This window comes from Pezoporus occidentalis, unplaced genomic scaffold (genome assembly GCF_034315485.1).
Source record: "Pezoporus occidentalis ecotype Australia unplaced genomic scaffold, CSIRO_AGI_Poc_V1 ctg10, whole genome shotgun sequence".
NCBI classification, from domain to species: Eukaryota; Metazoa; Chordata; class Aves; order Psittaciformes; family Psittacidae; genus Pezoporus; species Pezoporus occidentalis.
Window position 1 is genome coordinate 7,156,907 of NW_026912779.1, and position 12,683 is coordinate 7,169,589.

The following is a 12,683-nucleotide window of genomic DNA, read 5'->3' on the forward strand; positions in this document are numbered from 1 at the left end:
TTGTGCCTAAAGGGGTCCTGAGTACTTCCAGAGAAGGAGACTCCACAACCTCCCCGGGCAATGTGTTCCAATGCTCAGACAGTAAGGAAGAATTTTCCTCATGCTGAGGTGGTACTCCCTGTGTTTTAGTTTATACACTAAAACTAGTTCAGTTATGCACACACTGTAAGAGTTACTGCTTCTTGTCCTGATACCTCAGTTGGTACCACTGAGAAGAGCCTGGCCCCGTCCTCTTGAAACCCTCCCTTCAGGTGCTTATACACATTGGTCAGGCCCCCTCTGAGTCTTCTCTAGACTGAAGCCTTTTCTCATATGGGAGAAGCTCCGGAGTCTTAATGATTTTAGTAGCCCTCCATTGGACTCGGTTCAGGAGCTCCATGTTCCTCTTGTCCAGTTCTGGGCTCTCAAGTACACATCAAGTACACAGTACTCCAGATGAGGCATCACCAGGGCTGAGCAGAGAGGAGGATTATCTCCCTCCATCTCCTGGCAATACTCTTCCTAACGCAGCCTAGGGCACCATCAGCCTTCTTGGCCATGAGGGCATGCTGTTGCCTCATGGACAGCTTGGTGTCTATCAGGATGCTCAGGTCCCTCTCTACAGAGCAGCTTTCCATCACGTCAGCCCCCAGCCTCTAGTGGTGCATGGGGTCATTCTTCCCCAGGTGCAGGACCCCGCACTTCCCTTTGTTGAATGTCAAAAGGCTCCTCTCTTCCCATCTCTCCAGCCTGTCTAGATCCTTCTGAATGGCAGCATAGCATCCAGTGGGTATCACACACACAGCCTCCAAAGGATAATACACTTGTATGGCTGACTAGGGAATGCATATTCAGGAGCATTTTGTTGCTGCTTCCTTATGCCTAAATTCAACATGTCCACATGGAAATCTTCATATAGCAATATTTCAGTGGTTGGATAACAGCAGCTGTGTTTCTCTTCTACGTTTCCTGTGTGTTTTCTCATCTGACAGCTCTCAGAAAAATCATTCAAATGAAGTCTAGAGCTAAAGGGAATCCCCACCTGTCATAACCTCAAATCCCAGTGCAGCGTCCTCACTCCCACTGTCTCGGAGCGTGAAGAGTCATCCTATATATACAGCTGACCTATGTTCCAGGTATCTCAGTCATTCCCAGCACAAGAGGTTACAGCAGATGAATCCAAGAGCTTTTCTCATGTTGGAAATTACTTGGTTGCCTGCAGTCTGCCTTCAAGGGGAAGGATTTAGTTTGATGTGGGCCACTTTAAGATAGGGGTAAGGGAACTGTAGTTCAGCTTGGTCATCAGCCTTGGTGGGAAACAAGGTCATAGCCTCTATAATGCAGAGGAATGTTGCATAAAGCAAGATGTGCAGCAGTGGAGAAAACAATCGTAAGTACTGTGTTAAAAAAGATTATACATCCACATTATATTTAACATTCTTATTTAGTAAAAAATGGGCATGTTTTCATTTGTTACTGAGAAAGCACCAATATTAATGGGTGTCATCCAATGGTAGTTACTGCGGTGTGGAAACATGAGATTTAGTCTCTGACAAATTGCCGTAAAGGAAGTCTACAGCTTCTTTTTCTCTTTTTCTTCCTTCAGTACTGGTCTTTCAGGTATAATCTTGTTCTGATCTGCTGGCAGCAATCAGTAATGATGTATAAGCTGGTGAGTACCTAATCTTCCCATTTTGCAGCATAGGACTGCCTTCTTCTTTCAGTGTGTTTTCTCATCTGACATTTCAGAAATGTCTCTTTTACTCATCTAAATCCCGTCTGGAGCTATTATACGACAGACAGATTACAGCGTTCGTGTTCTCGCATACTGAACCTGGCTACAAATGAAAAATAAGCCTTGCCTAATCTTGAGATCTGGTAGAAGTGTAACTGTTTCCCACTGTCTTCAGCAGCAACTTTTACTTGGTTTAGGTGTGTCTTCCCTATCCCACTTAAGGAAGTGACAATAAATGTTCAGTTTGTAAGGCTTTTGACTGGGCTTACACAGCTACCTGCAGTGCCAGGCTCCCAGCCAGGCCCCTCAACAACTGGTTACTGCCGTGATGCTCTGGACCTCTGTCATGTCACATTCATAAATCTAAAGTTGGGCCTCACAGTTCTCAATCTCTTCTGTTCCAGAAGTGTGTGTTGTTTTCTGCAGCAGTGTTTAATAATCCCCAACAAGGATTAGAGCTGTACTGTTTGGCACAGCACACAAAGGCAATGGCTGCCCTTGAAACCCTGCAGATAATAAACAAAATATAGCAGACAAGAAAAACAGTCAATGGGAATAGAATACGGTACATGTGTCTTCATTCATGATCACAGTAGAAACCAAAGGCAAATGTTTGACCTTATAATCTGCCTTCGACTGATATTTGTCATCCCATGATAGTGTCAGAATTCAGGTTATGGACCCAACGAATAGTTCTTTAATAGGGTGACACCAAGACTGGCACTAAGGTGACAGGTTCAGAGTCTTTCCAATTCCTGGATGCAGCTCTGACCCCAGCACCAGCCATAAGGAAACCTCTTGTCCACACCTTCTGTTCCTCAGTTGGGCTGAAACAGCATCAGCATCAATAGTTATCACAATTAATGAAGTATACTGTGATCAGGACCCACACTAAAGCTACTTTATGCCACTTCAGTGTTATGACATATTTTAAAAAGCATGACTAATTTCCACCTGCTATCTGTGTGGATAGAAGTCTGTAAGTTGGCCTCAGTGTCTGTGAGAAGCCTGCTGCTAATAAACAGTTAACAAGAATTATTATAAACAGTATCATTCTCAAATTCAAGAAAATGAACATATTACATCCAAGACAGTGCTGTGCAGCATCATAGCTGATCTCAATTCATGTGTTAATAGGACAGTTTCGGTGTGATGCAGGAACCCCATCAGCATGTGGTGTCGGCCAAGGAAAGTGGGAGAAGCACAGGGCTCCTCATCCTCAGCATGACCCTTCCAAACCTGTGCCAGAGTGTTTGTGGTCAGTACAGGAGAGTTCGCCCAGACACCACTAGAGTTCCAACTGTTCTGTGACAAGTATTTTTTCCCTTGCTTGAGCTGTCCCTTCAGGCTATGATTTATTGCTATTATTCTAACATCTGCAGGGCTGGTTGTGCTGGGTATTGTACTAACATCCGAAGTGCCAGCTCTCACCCTTCAAATCTGCTGTCAGAGACAAGGTAGAGCAAATGGGCAGGAAAAACAGAAGGCAGGGGTTGAGAAGAGATGGAGTAGTATGAATTAGGTGTTTGAATACGCACTTCTTGGCTGTTTGCTTCCTAAGATTTAATAACATTGATGTGTTGATATGTACGAAGGCTTAGAGAAAAGGAAGTTAACATGATTATTAATCATATGTATACATTTCTGATAATATTTGATAACCCTAAGGATTTTTTTAGCAATTGATCAGTATTTTTCATATTTTTTTTTAACCTGTGGTGTCTCTGATAGCCATGTGCAAACTGACTTTAATCGTGACAGCAGGATATTTCAGCTCAGCTGTATTTTTGAGGCTGCTGTTAATATGGTCCTATAAAGAAGTGAGCAGTATTACTCACTGCCAAAATCAGTTCTAAGCTTTCCAAATGCCTACATCACAAAAGCTCCTTATCTAATTACCCGATACCCTCTTTCAGTGTGTCATTGTATTACTTTTTTCCCTCTTTTTAATATGGAAATGTGAAATAACTTGACCTTGAACAGATATCTTATGGGGATTCCTTTAATATAGTCAGTGAATTATATGAATGTCTGTTGACAGCTAAAAGAATTTTACCTCTTCTATTTCACAACAGAGCTTTGCACTTCAGAAGCAGCAAGGTTTCTGGCCTTGAAAGACCATTTGGATGTTCTCATTCATTGCTTATTTTATTAATTCGTGATGTGTCAACTGAATAAGTGATCTCTTTCACTTCTGCTGATTAAAAAGTTCTATTAAGAATCTGGGTGATAAATATGTAAGATGTGAAATGAACTGAGCTGTAAGTCCAAGGTAGAGACACAGTGTAATAGAACACCTTTTCCTCAATATCCTACTCCATTTTTCTAATGTCTACTCACCTATTATCACTTAATTATTTTAAGGCAAGATCAACTTTAATTAATCAAAGCAAAGTAAGACTGGCTTTGTGATATTAAAAAATAAAGGCAAAATAGACATAAGCATGGTTAATTCAGTACACATATAAGAACACAAGACTGAGCCATTATAAACTGAGCCATAGTAACCAATGATGTAGTCAGAGTTAATACTTCATTGACATGAATAGGGATGACTTGCTGTCTTAATCTCAGAAATAAGCATCGTTGTCTCAGTTGTCAGATGTACCATGCAGAAAGCCTTGTGTAATGTCTGGTGTGCTAGGAGAGGGATGCACCTGAAACTTCAAGCAAAAATGAGCAGATGTCAAGTTTATTACCACGTTTTTGAGTTATTTAATTCCTGTATAAAATCCCTCTAAAATCATCAGCCAAACCCAGCCAGTTAATGAATTTAAACAAGAATTATGCATTAGAAGAAATCTTAAGCTTGCTTTTAAATAGCTTAGATTGGTTTATGTGTGGTAGTTTTGGTTTGGTTTTTCCTTTAATGGATTCAAGCTATGTTTATTCAAGGTCTGCTCTCTGTAAGTGAGGGCTTTTAGGAAGGCGCTATTAAGCTACAAGCTGAGTTTAATTCCTTCCCATTCAGGCGTATCAGCGGCTGCTTCAGCTTCCATGAGACCTCCATTGGGTCAGTATTTGAAGCTCCTGCTTATCACCACATGAACTGTGTCCTGAGGAGAAGCAAGATCCACAGACTATGTCCATAGTGCCAAGCCCTGGAGGAGAAGGGTAGTACTGACAGCACCTTCATCCACACAAAGTCCTTACCTGCTTGTTTCAAGTGCCTAGACAAGGGAAAACCAATGCCTGCAAAGGGGATGCTAGGGACTGGCAGGCCCCTGGACTGACTCAGCTCACACCCCATTAGCTCCATGTGACACCATCTGGGACATCAGGTAGGATGAACAATGTCTCCTCTGTGTCCACCCCCTCGCTCAAGGGTAAAGACCTTGATAATTACATTCCAGATCTAGAAACAAACCATCTCAAAATCCAGGATTGGTGGGAGGTGTCCAATTTTCCCTTTCTCATTTTGTGCCCATATATTTGGGGGAGAGGGGTGGGGCAAAAGAGGAGAGTACATTCAGAACTGAATGTGGTGAGCATCATTCGGTTGCTAGTGCTGTTCACATATCAGTGGTTCAGCCACACTTTATTCTCACAGCAAATCTGCCTGACTGGCTTTTCCTCACTGGAGCTTGATGGGGTTTTATTTTTTTATAATTTTTATTATTACTTTTTCCCCCACGCAGCTTTAGTGCAGTGTTTTTGTGGCAATTATGTAAATTATATGTCACACCACTGCGTATTTTCCACATCATTTGATTTGACCTTTAAAACTAATAAGAGAATTATCATTTTTACGGGTAATTTGTGTTTCACGGTATGAGACAGCAGGACAGGGACTGATGGGGGGAACAGCAGAATACAGAAGTCATGTTGCAGACTAGTATTAGAGGTCCATAAGTAGGTATCCAGCACACTACAGTGGCTGATGTAAGCTCCTGAAGAGTAAATCAAAAGATACATTGTGAAATAAACTTCCTAAAGGGGGGAATTTCTTTCTAAAACCATCCTGTTCTTTTGGTTAGTATTTATTTCTAATACACGCATTGATATCTCAGTGTAAGCAATATATAGATATGGATGTATATTTCAAATAACATAATCACGGATATTACTCTTTCCATACAAACGCTGATAGATTATACCTATTGGTACACATACATGCCTAATCCCACTTCATCACACCAAACCTCTAACAACATTATCTTGAGTTAGTTTTGTTGATTAAGCATATACTATATTTTTCAGTTATTTTTTTACTCATTTTAAAGCTACTGGATTTAACTTCTCTCTGCATCCACCTGTTAAACTACAAAGAAAGTCAAGGTGTTGAAAACAGAAACATCTATATCTTTTCTTCCTCGTGTTGTGCAGAACAAGTATTATTGTCAACAAGTTCATCAACAGCACTGAAATAATCCTCTTTCAGCCTCCTTCTCCCTCAAAAAGACCTATCGAAAGTTCAAAGTGTCAAGAAAATTGTTGCAGAACTGTGATAAGACATGAAGTTCAAGCAGTGAAGACTTCCATAACACTAGCTAAATGTCTTACTAATCTTACAGATGTCAGATAAGATTTTCCATGTGTTTAGGATGACAACTGGCAGGAGCGTAGGATGTTCTGTGTGGGCTGTGGTTCAGGGAGGGTGAGGAGTCTTCTGACTGAAACTTTATATTTTAATGCATTTAGCAGTAATGGGAACTACCCATATGTAAAGTCTTAGGAAGTGATAGGAAAGATTCCCAAATTGGGTAAGATACACCAGTCACACAGTCACACTCATCACTTCCCAGCTTCCCTCAAGGATGATTTTTACATAGTATTTTCTTTTCCTTATTGTTGGGTTACTCAGAAATAATTTTGTTTGGGATTTTTTTTCCTGTTTCTCTTTCCTCATTCCCTCAGTTCCTCCCTGGACTTCTTTACAACACATGTCTGCTGTGCTTGTACCCTCCATATTTTTGGTAGGTACTTCTATGTCCCACCACAGCAGAGCCACATGGCAGTTCAAGTACTTGAGCAAGAGGTTCTGGTTTAGGCTTATAGTGGAAGTATCTTACAGGTCAGTGTTAGCCCAGCAGAGCTCGGGTTTCCTAATCAGACAGAAGCAGGAGACATATTTCTCTTTATTCAGTCTTTCTTGGTGGTGTTGCTAATGACATTAGTTCATTCTCTCTTAAGTGCTTGTACAGTATTTCATCCCTGGGCTTTCCTGTGCCAATTTTTTGACCACAGTTAAAATATGTGAAGCTTATACTTCCCTCAGTGTGCTGATTTTGTCTTTATGGAGTCCATCGAATGAACACACTGAAAACCAGGGATTTAAGCCAAGCTACTGTCCTGTACAAAAAAAAAATAACGTTGAAGTAAATCATCATTGTGAGATCTGAAACCAAAGAAAGTAAAATCCCAAGGGCTTTTTTTTTGCATAGCCTGGTTAATTTTGCATTCTGTAAGACATACGAGTAACCTGCAACCACTTTTCTCACCTTGAAAAGACGTTTACACCTGTTTCTCCACATCCTACAATGCATTTAGTTTTTTTTCCCCACCTTCATCTGAGGAGGCTTTTTTCCTTCCCTTGACACAGCATATCTCCAGGCTTCTCTTCACATAGGAAAAAAAACCCTACAGAAATATAATGAAAAATATGAAAACCATCTGACTTAAAGATGGAGGCACCCAAAAACTTCATGCCAAGTTCCAGCTTTTTCAAGACAAATTACAAAAAATGCTAAAAGCTTAGTAACTATAGCAGCACAAACACCACCACTACAATATGCCGCAACAGATTGTTCGTATGTCACTATTTTTCCAAAGTTCCTTGGCAAACATTTCCATCAGTAAACAAGTCAAATGAGAGAATTGTAAAATGGCCAGCAAAAAGCCTCACTCTTCGTTGGCTAATGAAGTAAAATTCTGGTACTTATCACTAGTATTCTGTTCTTCAGCCCCTCTTCCTTCACCTGTGCTGACAGACTACATTTGTCTCTGCTTCTGCCTTCTCAAAAAGGCTTCTGCCTGTTATACCACCATCCTTTTTATATTGCAAGTTTATCAAAGCAATGACATGTCTAAATGTTTGGTCAGATTCTCACCTGGGGTGAAAACTTACATAGATCCACTAACTTTGTCAGAAAGATGCCAAATTACATGAAGAAGTGAGCTGGCACTTCATGTTTCTTGCAGCATGGTGCCCATCAATGGAATTGACAAAACACCATTAATAATGCCAGTCCACTAACACTTCGAGGCAGACTGGTAGTTCATTTATTTCCTATTGTCTAGTCTGTTTTTCTGCTCAATGTGTTGGTGTCATCAGAATTTATTGTTGAATGAAGTGTCTGGGGAACAGGCCAGCTTGTGCTCTATGGTAATGATGGCCAAATGCTGAATGTTTAGGGGTTCTGTGTTTGATTATTGCTGGAATAAGCTCTTGAAGCTGCAAAACATGTATTCCTACTGTACCAGTACATACAGCATCTGTAATAATTGGGATTGAACCATCCTCCTCTTTATGGAAAATCAGAACCTGATTGATCAACATTCAAAACATTCCTTCTGGGTGAGCAACTGTGGCGGTTTTGCCTGATATTTATAATTACCTGTAATTTGAATGTTCTTTAAAGCTAAGGAAAATTTAGATTTGCCTCTTCATAGATTGAAATAACTGGGAAAAGTCTTACCTTTCTGGAAGTCAGTGGAAGCTTTGCCATGAGCTTCAGTGTGGAATGAATTTAACTGACAACTCCTTGACTTCATGCAAGAAAGGAAATTCTGGCTGTGCTTTGACTTTGGTATTGGCTGCAGTGCCAGGTTGCAAGGAGGGGTTAGAAAAATAGTAAATGTATCCTTTACCAATGGGGGGGGGGGGAGGAGATATAATTTGCCATACATCTAAAATGTGAACTTATCCATAGCATGTTATCTTTAATAATAAAGAAAATATAATTAAAAAATATTGGAGCCATACAAACAAAATGCAAATGTTCATATAAAATGCGCAAGCAAGACTTAGGACAGGAACTGAAGCACAGCACCCCTTGCTCCCTCTTCCTGACCTCATCAGTGATGAATTCTTCTTTCATAGGACTGGTGCTGCTTCTCAGAGAGGAGCAGTGAGAGCCTGTGGAGCCCACCACCAGGTGAAAAAGGCTTTGGGATTTGGAATTGTTGCATCCCTCTCCTTCCCCATCCCATAGAGGGCCTTGAGTTTGTGTTCTATTCCTGAGGCACATGCAGTAGTCTTATGTACATGCTTCAGTGTTAAAGAAATGGGCAACGCTGCTGAGAAACCTTTCTCATTGTAAAGCCCAGCTGTAGTTTTTAAAGGGCACGGGGAACTGGACATTCTCATGAGCCATAATGAATATGAAGTCTTGTATTAAACTTCAACAGTTGCTTTTATGCAACCCATCCTTGACTTACCAAGCATAATGGACTGCACAGGCAGGCCTTTTTATCTGAGCTTCCAGAGAGCTACATCCATACATCATCTTCCGTTTATTTCTCCAAGTGCCTTTTTCCAGTGCTCATTTCTTTCCATGTAACATAGCTGTAGTTAAACTTATCTGCCATAGCTATTACTTACTTAAATGGCACCATGAATTGAGACTCCTGTCGTCACTACCCTAAGTTAATTATGACAGTATTGGCAACAGGACGTTAAGATTAACTTTTGCTTGAGGAGCCTACACAATTCACACACAGTTCACATAATGAAATAGTGTTTACAGCATGGTTGGTGTTCTTTCCAGCGTTTATTCCTGTATAGCAAAGCACTGAGCTCACAACAAGCTTAAAAAGGCAAGTGTACAATACAAACCCATGTGTGACCTTCCTGTTGATTTATTCTCAGCAGCTAACAGGTGCCTCGTACAGAATTCAAACTAATAAATGCAGAAAGACAAAACTAACAACCTTACAATGAAGCATGTCAGGGACAACTTCTAATCCTCTCTGTTTTCATAGCACTGCTTATGTTGAAAAGATGAGAGGGAAAAAAAAGGGAAAGGAAAAAAAGGGGGGTAGAACAAAGAGGAAAATCCTGAAAGAATGCCCCAGAGAGCAGCAAAATGATTAACTATTCTTTTTTTCAAATGCTAAGCATTTCCTTCTCAGTGCTGGATGACAATAGAATCATAACTTCATCAGAATTACTTTGAATAGTCTCATTAGTGACACATGGTCTTGGTTTGTCCCTGCCTCGAAGTCTGATAATATTTTCATACCCACTATTGAATGTGTGTATAGCTTTGCCCTCCTCATTTGTACAATACTTTCGACATATCAGATCGTCTCGTTTTGTTCTTGGATGTTCAACAATTCAATAAAAGTTTAACAATAAAAAGGGGGTAAAAGTGAGGGGGAGGATAAGATGAAAGTTTATTTCCAGTACAAGCTAACTAAACAATGGGAACGAAAGTGTATTATATCATTTGTAGAAAGCAGCCTACTCCATCCAATTCTAGCCACAGAGGATATTCAGAAAGCACAGGCCTTAAACAAGATTTATTGAAGAATAGCCTTGCTTTTGCTGTATAGAGTAGAGGCTTTTTCTTCTAAAATAGCTGCTTAACAGAGCAGCTCCCTTCCGAACGCCTGCACAGAGTATTCCTGTCAAGCCTCTACCTTACGTGAGTATTTTTAATTAATATATGCCTTCACCAAATCCAAGGAAAAATTAAGCATTAATGTTCACCAGAGACCCTGCTATTAAAGTGATTATCTGAGATATAATTTCATTTGTAGATGCCATTAATGTATTTTTAATAGATCACTCATTTACTTTTATTTATTTCCTTTTCAGGTTTTGCAAATAATTTTGCTTCCAAGACCCGTCGGCTTTCCCCTTCAAGCTCTCTACTCTCTGCAGTGTGTTTGTGTTTAAATTAGCCACACCACTGCAAGCTAAGATGCCAATTCATCTTCAAATGGGCCACAAGATAGAAGTTAACGGTCTAGCTGAGGGACTTGAAGCAGGGAACAGTGTTAGTGCTGCAAGTCATCTGTTCTGTTTGCCAAAGCAGTAGTTGTGTCACATAGGAGCCAGCTGCCCTTGAAGTATCTTCTCTCTGCATGAGTGGCAGTGGGTATTGTTGCACAGTATATAAACCTCCTTTTGTCAGCTTGCATTAAGCACAGAATTGACTTGTAAGACATTTGTACTTGGAGAGAGATGAGCGATGTCTTGTCTTTAACAAAGGATACATCAGTGCTGCAGCAGACAGGTGAGATACCAGAGCTGGTTTCTTGGAAAACGACACCAGTATGGTCAAAGTTTTCTGCTGTCAGAAAGCAAGTGTAGTCCTGTGTGATCTTCCTGCACTTCTACAGAATGAGAGATGAGAGACAAGAGATGAGAGATAAGCTACTCCTTTCCTGCGGCAACAGTTACTAGAAGATATCTCTTCCATGCAGATCCTTTCTGCTACTTAATTTCTGAAATAATCCATGTAGGTATTGCTGGACCCCTACTGGGTTGTGGTTATCATGAGAGTCTTGCAAAACCATATTGTATCTAGGAATGGGATTCCTGTAGTTTGCCACTTAATCTGAAATCATAGAATCATAGAATAGTTAGGGTTGGAAAGGACCTTAAGGTCATCCAGTTCCAACCCCCCTGTCATGCGCAGGGACACCTCACACTAAACCATGTCACCCAAGGCTCTGTCCAACCTGGTCTTGAACACTGCCAGGGATGGAGCATTCACAACCTCCCTGGGCAACCCATTCCAGCGCCTCACCACCCTAACAGGAAAGAATTTCCTTCTTATATCCAATCTAAACTTCCCCTGTTTAAGTTTTAACCCATTACCCCTTGTCCTATCACTACAATCCCTAATGAAGAGTCCCTCCCCAGAATCCCTATAGCTCCCCTTCAGACACTGGAAGGCTGCTATGAGGTCTCCACGCAGCCTTCTCTTCTCCAGGCTGAACAGCCCCAACTTCCTCAGCCTGTCTTCATACGGGAGGTGCTCCAGTCCCCTGATCATCCTCGTGGCCTCCTCTGGACTTGTTCCAACAGTTCCATGTCCTTTTTATGTTGAGGACACCAGAACTGCACACAATACTCCAGGTGAGGTCTCACAAGAGCAGAGTAGAGGGGCAGGATCACCTCCTTCGACCTGCTGGTCACGCTCCTTTTGATGCAGCCCAGGATACGGTTGCTTTCTGGGCTGCAAGCGCACACTGAAGCCGGCTCATGTTCGTTTTCTCATCGACCAACACCCCCAAGTCCTTCTCCTTGGGCTGCTCTGAATCTCTTCTCTGCCCCACCTGTAGCTGTGCCTGGGATTGCTCCGACCCAGGTGCAGGACCTTGCACTTGGCATGGTTAAACTTCATGAGGTTGGCATCAGCCCACCTCACAAGTGTGTCAAGGTCCCTCTGGATGGCATTCCTTCCCTCCAGCGTACCAACCAAACCACACAGCTTGGTGTCATCGGCAAACTTGCTGAGGGTGCACTCGATCCCACTGTCCATGTCAGCGACAAAGATGTTAAACAAGACCGATCCCAACACTGATAGTCGAACGCAAGTACATACAGAGGAAAATCTATTCATAACAACCTAAATGTTATTGACACTTTTAAAATAGGCAGTGTTAAACCTTTAGGCAAATCATAATTTCCTCTCTTGTCCTTTTTAAATCAGCTCCAGTGACAACGGTCTGCTGAATCACCATACATCCTGATGAGGGGGTCAAGAAATGCAAAGTGCAAGTCATCCCCACATCAAAAACTGTGAAGAATTTCCTGATGGGAAAGCTAGTTCCTGGGGAGGGCTGTGAGGAACTGCAGAAACTGAAGAGCTCTGGGAATGAGGAGCACTTTCTTGAAGACTGTGCCATAGTGTGACATGTTCTGTCCATATCTAGAAATGCAGTGTTAGTCTGTTCGCTTGCCAGACCAGCAGGTCTCACTAGCTCCAACTCAGATACATAGAAAGTTAAAATATTCTGAAGCAGGAATGAATTTGATAAACGAAGGAATGAAGAATGTGGGGGAAAATCCCAA

The 12,683-nt window shown here is 41.4% G+C and overlaps 1 long non-coding RNA gene across 1 annotated transcript; it reads left to right on the forward strand.

Moving 5' to 3' along the window:
* Nucleotides 1–1,570: 1,570 nt before the first annotated feature.
* On the forward strand, nt 1,571–11,016 carry LOC134158216 (uncharacterized). Its single transcript, XR_009962654.1, has 3 exons — nt 1,571–1,651; nt 4,686–4,995; nt 10,476–11,016. It is a non-coding gene; the product is annotated as an uncharacterized LOC134158216 (long non-coding RNA).
* The last annotated feature ends 1,667 nt before the right edge of the window (nt 11,017–12,683 follow it).